Raw genomic sequence first — 6,000 nt, 5'->3', positions numbered from 1 at the left:
CTGTCCAAAGAAATGGTTAAATCTAGAAAATTGACTTTTGACTGACTATATTGCATAGTGAATTTCAAATTAAAGTTATTAATAGAGATCAATTGAAAAAGGTTTTTTAATTCCATTTCCGTGCCTGACCAGAAGAAAAGAACATCATCAATATAACGAAACCATGAAACGATTTTGTCCAAAAACGGTGACAGATCTTCTCTAGAGAAAGTTTTTTTTTTTTTTTTTTTCTCTCATGTCTGCACTTATGAATTTTGTGATATATTTCATTACTATATTATTTTGTATTTTTGGTCTAGATTCTGTTTAAACATTCACACATCCCCTGAAGAAGCAACCTAATGCGAAACATGTCGGGACTATGTGTGCTTAACAAAAACAACCACTGTATTGTATTATCCTGTACTTTTTAACCACTTGAGGACCGCCGTATTGCCATTGTACGTCAGCACAATGGCACAGGCAGGCATAATCACGTACATCTACGTGATTGCCTTCCAGCGGGTGGGGGGTCCCATCGGACCCCCTCCCGCTGGTTACGGCGGTCCGATTCGGTCCAGGAGCGCTCCGTGATGAGGGGATGGCCGTTCGTTTTCGGCCACCCCCTCTGGATCGCTCCTGGCCAATGAGAAGCTTCCTCCCCTGTGTATTGTTTACACAGGAAGGAGGAAGTGATGTCATTCTCCTCGGGGCGGTCTTTTTGACCGGACTACGAGGAGAAGAGTAAAAGTAAGTCTGCACGAACACTACACTGACATGTAGGTACACACAGGCACACAAACCCCCCCCGATCCCCCCCCGATCGCCCCCCGATCCCCCCCCCCGCCCCCCCTCCCCCCCCAGTCACAGTGTCACTGATTGCATTGATCATTTCTTTACTGATCAATGCATTCAGTGTCAGTTGTGACAGTAAAAACTGTCAGGACAGTTAGTGTTAGGTCCAGGGTAGCCCCCTATCACCCCCCAATAAAGATTTAACCCCCTGATTGCCCCTAGAGTTAACCCTTTCACCCCCTTTTGCCAGTGTCACTAAGCGATCATTTTTCTGATCGCTGCATGTGTCGCTAGTGTCGCTAGGTAGCTAGTTATTTTTTTAGGTTCACCGCCAGGTTTTTATATCGCTAGGTACCCCGATATACTACCCAATAATGTTTTTAACCCCCTGATTGCCGCTAGTTAACCCTTTCACCCCCTTTTGCCAGTGTCACTAAGCGATCGTTTTTCTGATCGCTGCATTAGTGTCGCTACAGTCGCTAGGTAGCTAGTTATTTTTTTAGGTTCACCGCCAGGTTTTTATAGCGCTAGGTACCCCGATATACTACCCAATAATGTTTTTAACCCCCTGATTGCCGCTAGTTAACCCTTTCACCCCCTTTTGCCAGTGTCACTAAGCGATCATTTTTCTGATCGCTGCATGTGTCGCTAGGTAGCTAGTTATTTTTTTAGGTTCACCGCCAGGTTTTTATATCGCTAGGTACCCTGATATACTACCCAATAATGTTTTTAACCCCCTGATTGCCGCTAGTTAACCCTTTCACCCCCTTTTGCCAGTGTCACTAAGCGATCGTTTTTCTGATCGCTGCATTAGTGTCGCTACAGTCGCTAGGTAGCTAGTTATTTTTTTAGGTTCACCGCCAGGTTTTTATAGCGCTAGGTACCCCGATATACTACCCAATAATGGTTTTAACCCCCTGATTTCCGCTAGTTAACCCTTTCACCCCCTTTTGCCAGTGTCACTAAGCGATAATTTTTCTGAACGCTGCATCAGTGTCGCTAGTGTCGCTAGGTAGCTAGTTAACTAGGCTCCCAAAAAGTCCCCCACATGTGGTATCCCCGTACTCGGGAGAAGCAGCAGAATTTATTTTGGGGTGTAATTTGACTTCTGCCCATAGCATGTGTGAGCAATATATCATTTAGTGACAACTTTGTGCAAAAAAAAAAAAGTTTGTAATATTCCCGCAACTTTTGGCAAAATATAAAATATTCCATGGACTCAACATGCCTCTCAGTAAATAGCTTGGGGTGTCTACTTTCCAAAATGGGGTCATTTGGGGGGGTTTTGTGCTATTTTGGCATTTTATGGCCTTCGAAACTGTGATAGGTAGTGAGGAGTTAAATCAAAAATTTGCACCCTTAGAAATCCTGAAGGTGGTGATTGGTTTTCGGGGTGCCGTGCGCGACTAGACTCCCAAAAAGTCCCACACATGTGGTATCCCCGTACTCGGGAGAAGCAGCAGAATGTATTTTGGGGTGTCATTTCACATATAACCATGGCATGTGTGAGCAATATATCATTTAGTGACAACTTTTTGTAAAAAAAATTTTTTTTTTTTTTTTTTGTCATTATTCAATCCCTTAGGACAAAAAAAATAAATATTCAATGGGCTCAACATACCCATCAGCAATTTCCTTGGGGTGTCTACTTTCCAAAATGGGGTCATTTGGGGGGGATTTGTACTGCCCTGCCATTTTAGCACCTCAAGAAATGAGATCGGCAGTCATAAATTAAAAGCTGTGTAAATTCCAGAAAATGTACTCTAGTTTGTAGACGCTATAACTTTTGCGCAAACCAAAAAATATACGCTTATTGACATTTTTTTTACTAAAGACATGTGGCTGAATAAATTTTGCCCTCAATGTATGACTAAAATTTAGTTTATTCGATTTTTCTTATAACAAAAAGAAGAAAATATCTTTTTTTTTCAAAATTTTCGCTCTTTTTCCATTTATATCGCAAAAAAAAAAATCGCAGAGGCAATCAAATACCATCAAAAGAAAGCTCTATTTGTGGGAAGAAAAGGACGCAAATTTCGTTTGGGTGCAATATTGCATGACCGCGCAATTACCAGTTAAAGCAGCGCAGTGCGAAATTGCAAAAAGACCTCTGGTCCTTAAGGTGTTTATTGGTCCGGAGCTGAAGTGGTTAAGCAGAATTTGCTACCGATTTTAACTTCAAACTTAATAAATTTTTGTATTACAAATTTTGTACCTTAATTAATTATATTTGTTAATTAGCACCGCTAAAATCCCTATTTCCCTTCCTGTCTTTTGATTCATGTTTCAATCATACACATAGGTTGGGCTTGATGGTGTCTATTTTCAACCTCACTTACTATGTAACTATGTGGGGGACACAGCAAACTTTTTGGCCTAAAAGCAAAACGCTATGTGTAGCAGAAAACTAACACTGCACATCACCCTGAACACACCATCCCCACCGTGAAACATGGTGGTGGCAGCATCATGCTGTGGGGATGCTTTTCTTCAGTAGGGACAGGGAAGCCGGTCAGAGTTGATGGGAAGATGGATGGAGCCAAATGCAGGCCAATCTTAGCAGAAAACCTGTTATGCCACGTACACATGATCGGACTTTCCGGCAGACCAGAGTCCGTAGGACAATTCGAATGGTGTGTGGGCTCCAGTGGACTTTTTCTTCCTCAAAGTCCAGTGGACCTAGAAATAAAACATGTTTTAAATCTTCCCGCTGGACCCAGTTTCTGTCGGGAAGTCCACTCGCACCTGCCCACGAGAATGTTTCCAGCGCGATCCTATCTCGCTGGTTCTCGGCTACAGGGTACTGTACACCAGGCCCTTAGGTCTGGTATGGATTTTAAGGGTAAACCCCTATGCCAGAAAAACGGCGTGGGGGTCCCCCCAAAATCCATACCAGACCCTTATCCGAGCATGCAGCCTGGCCGGTCAGGAAAGGGGATGTGGACAAGCGAGCACCCCACCCTCCTGAACCATACCAGGCTGCATGCCCTCAACATGGGGGGGTGGGTGCTTTGGGGAAGGGGCGTCCTGCGGCCCCCCCACCCCAAAGCACCTTGTCCCTGTGTTAATGAGGACAAGGGCCTCTTCCCGACAACCTTGGCCGTTGGTTGTCGGGGTCTGCGGGCAGGGGGCTTATCAGAATCCAGGAGCCTCCTTTAAAAGTAGTTTATTAGGCAGCTCCGGGGGTCTTCTTCCGACTTCTCCGTGCTTTCCGGTTCTTCTCGCCGGGCTCCTCCGATATCTTCTGCTCTTTTGCCACTCTTTTGCTAGAAGTGGCCCGGCTTTCTCCTTCGTCGTCGCCGTCTTCTTCTTCCTTCTTCTGTTCTTCCGATGTTGACACAATGCTCTCTCTCACTGTAATGCCGTGGACATGGTGCGTGGCGACTTATATAGGCATAAGGGGCAGGGTCACTGGGTGACATCACCCGGTGACCCCATCCCTTATGCCTATATAAGTCGCCGCGCACCATGTCCATGGCATTACAGCAGGAGAGAGCGTAGTGTCAACATTGGAAGAACAGAAGAAGAAGAGGAAGGAGAAAGCCGGGCCAACGCTAGCAAAAGAGCGGCAAAAGAGCAGAAGATAGCGGAGGAACCCAGCGACACGAACTGGAAAGTGCGGAGAAGTCAGAAGAAGACCCCCGAAGTCGGAAGAAGACCCCCGAAGCTGCCTAATAAACTACTTTAAAACCCTGTGTAGTGTGTTTTTTATATTGACACTTTTTCCCCCTAGGTGAATGGGTAGGGGTACGATGTACCCAATACTCATTCACATAGGATTGGGGGGCTCCCTTATTAAAAGGGGCTCCCAGATTCCGATAACCCCCCGCCAGCATACCCGACAACCAACAGCCAGGGTTGTCGGGAAGAGGCCCTTGTCCTCATCAACATGGTGACAACATGTTGAGGGTACGGTTCAGGAGGAGGGGCGCTCACTCGTCCCCACCCCCTTTCCTGACTGGCTGGGCTGCATGCTCGGATAAGGGTCTGGTATGGACATTGAGGGGGACCCCCACGCGTTTTTTCTGGCGTATGGGGTTACCCTTAAAATCCATACCAGGCGACTGAGCTCGCAAGGTGTCAATCTCGCCGATGAAAGTGACTTCCTTCTCTAGTCCCCTCGTACCTGGAGTCACGTTCAAAATGAACACACTTTAGTCCATGTGTGGGCAAGTCCGTTCATTTGGAAAGTCCGCCGGACTGCCAAAAGTCTGTCGGGAAGTCCGTTTGTGTGTGTGCAAGTCCGCTCATTCGGAAAGTCCGGCGGACCTCCACTGCAAAGTCCAGTAGATTGTCCACCAGACCAGGTCTTCCGGAAGGGCCGATCGTGAGATTAGAGATTGCAAAATCTGGTGCAGCTCTGCATAGAAACCTATCAGCTTTCAGGTTTTTTTTGTCGCAGCCTAAATGAACAAGATGAAATTAGAAGTTGATTGTCCACTATGCACCATATTTTGCACTCTCCAGTTTTAGTAAATCAACCCCATTGTGTTTGTGTGTGTGTGTTTGTGTGTGTATGTGTATATATATATATATATATATATATATATATATATATATATATATATATACATATACAGTATCCCACAAAAGAGAGTACACCCCTCACATTTTTGTAAATATATTATTATACCTTTTTATGTGACAACACTGAAGAAATTACACTTTGCTAGAATTTTAAGTAGTGAGTGTACAACATTGTAAATTTGCCGTCCCCTCAAAATAAATCAACACACAGCCATTAATGTTTGAACTGCTGGCAACAAAAGTGAGTACACCCCTGAGTGAGAATGGCCAAATTGGGGCCATTTTCCCTCCCCAGTGTCATGTGATTTGTTAGTGTTTCAAGGTCTCAAGTGTGAATTTGGTGTTATCGCTTTCACTCTCTCATACTGGACACTGGAAGTTCAACATGGCACCTTATGCCAAAGAACTCTCTGAGGATCTGGAAAAAAGAATTGCTGCTCTACATAAAGATAGCCTAGGCACCAAAAAAAAAAAAAAAAAGATGGCCTAGGCTATAAGAAGATTGCCAAGACCCTGAAACTGAGCTGCAGCAAGGTGGCCAAGACCATACAGCAGTTTAACAGGACAGGTTCCACTCAGAACAGGCCTTGCCATCTCCGACCAAAGAAGTTGAGTGCACGTGCTCAGCGTCATATCCAGAGGTTGTCTTTGGGAAATAGATGTATGAGTTCTGCCAGCATTGCTGCAGAGGTTGAAGGG

Source organism: Lithobates pipiens, unplaced genomic scaffold (genome assembly GCF_037356315.1).
Source record: "Lithobates pipiens isolate NorthernLeopardFrog02 unplaced genomic scaffold, aLitPip1_a1.2 Scaffold_16, whole genome shotgun sequence".
NCBI lineage: Eukaryota > Metazoa > Chordata > Amphibia > Anura > Ranidae > Lithobates > Lithobates pipiens.
The sequence above is the reverse complement of the archived record's forward strand: the minus strand, read 5'-3'. Positions refer to the sequence as shown.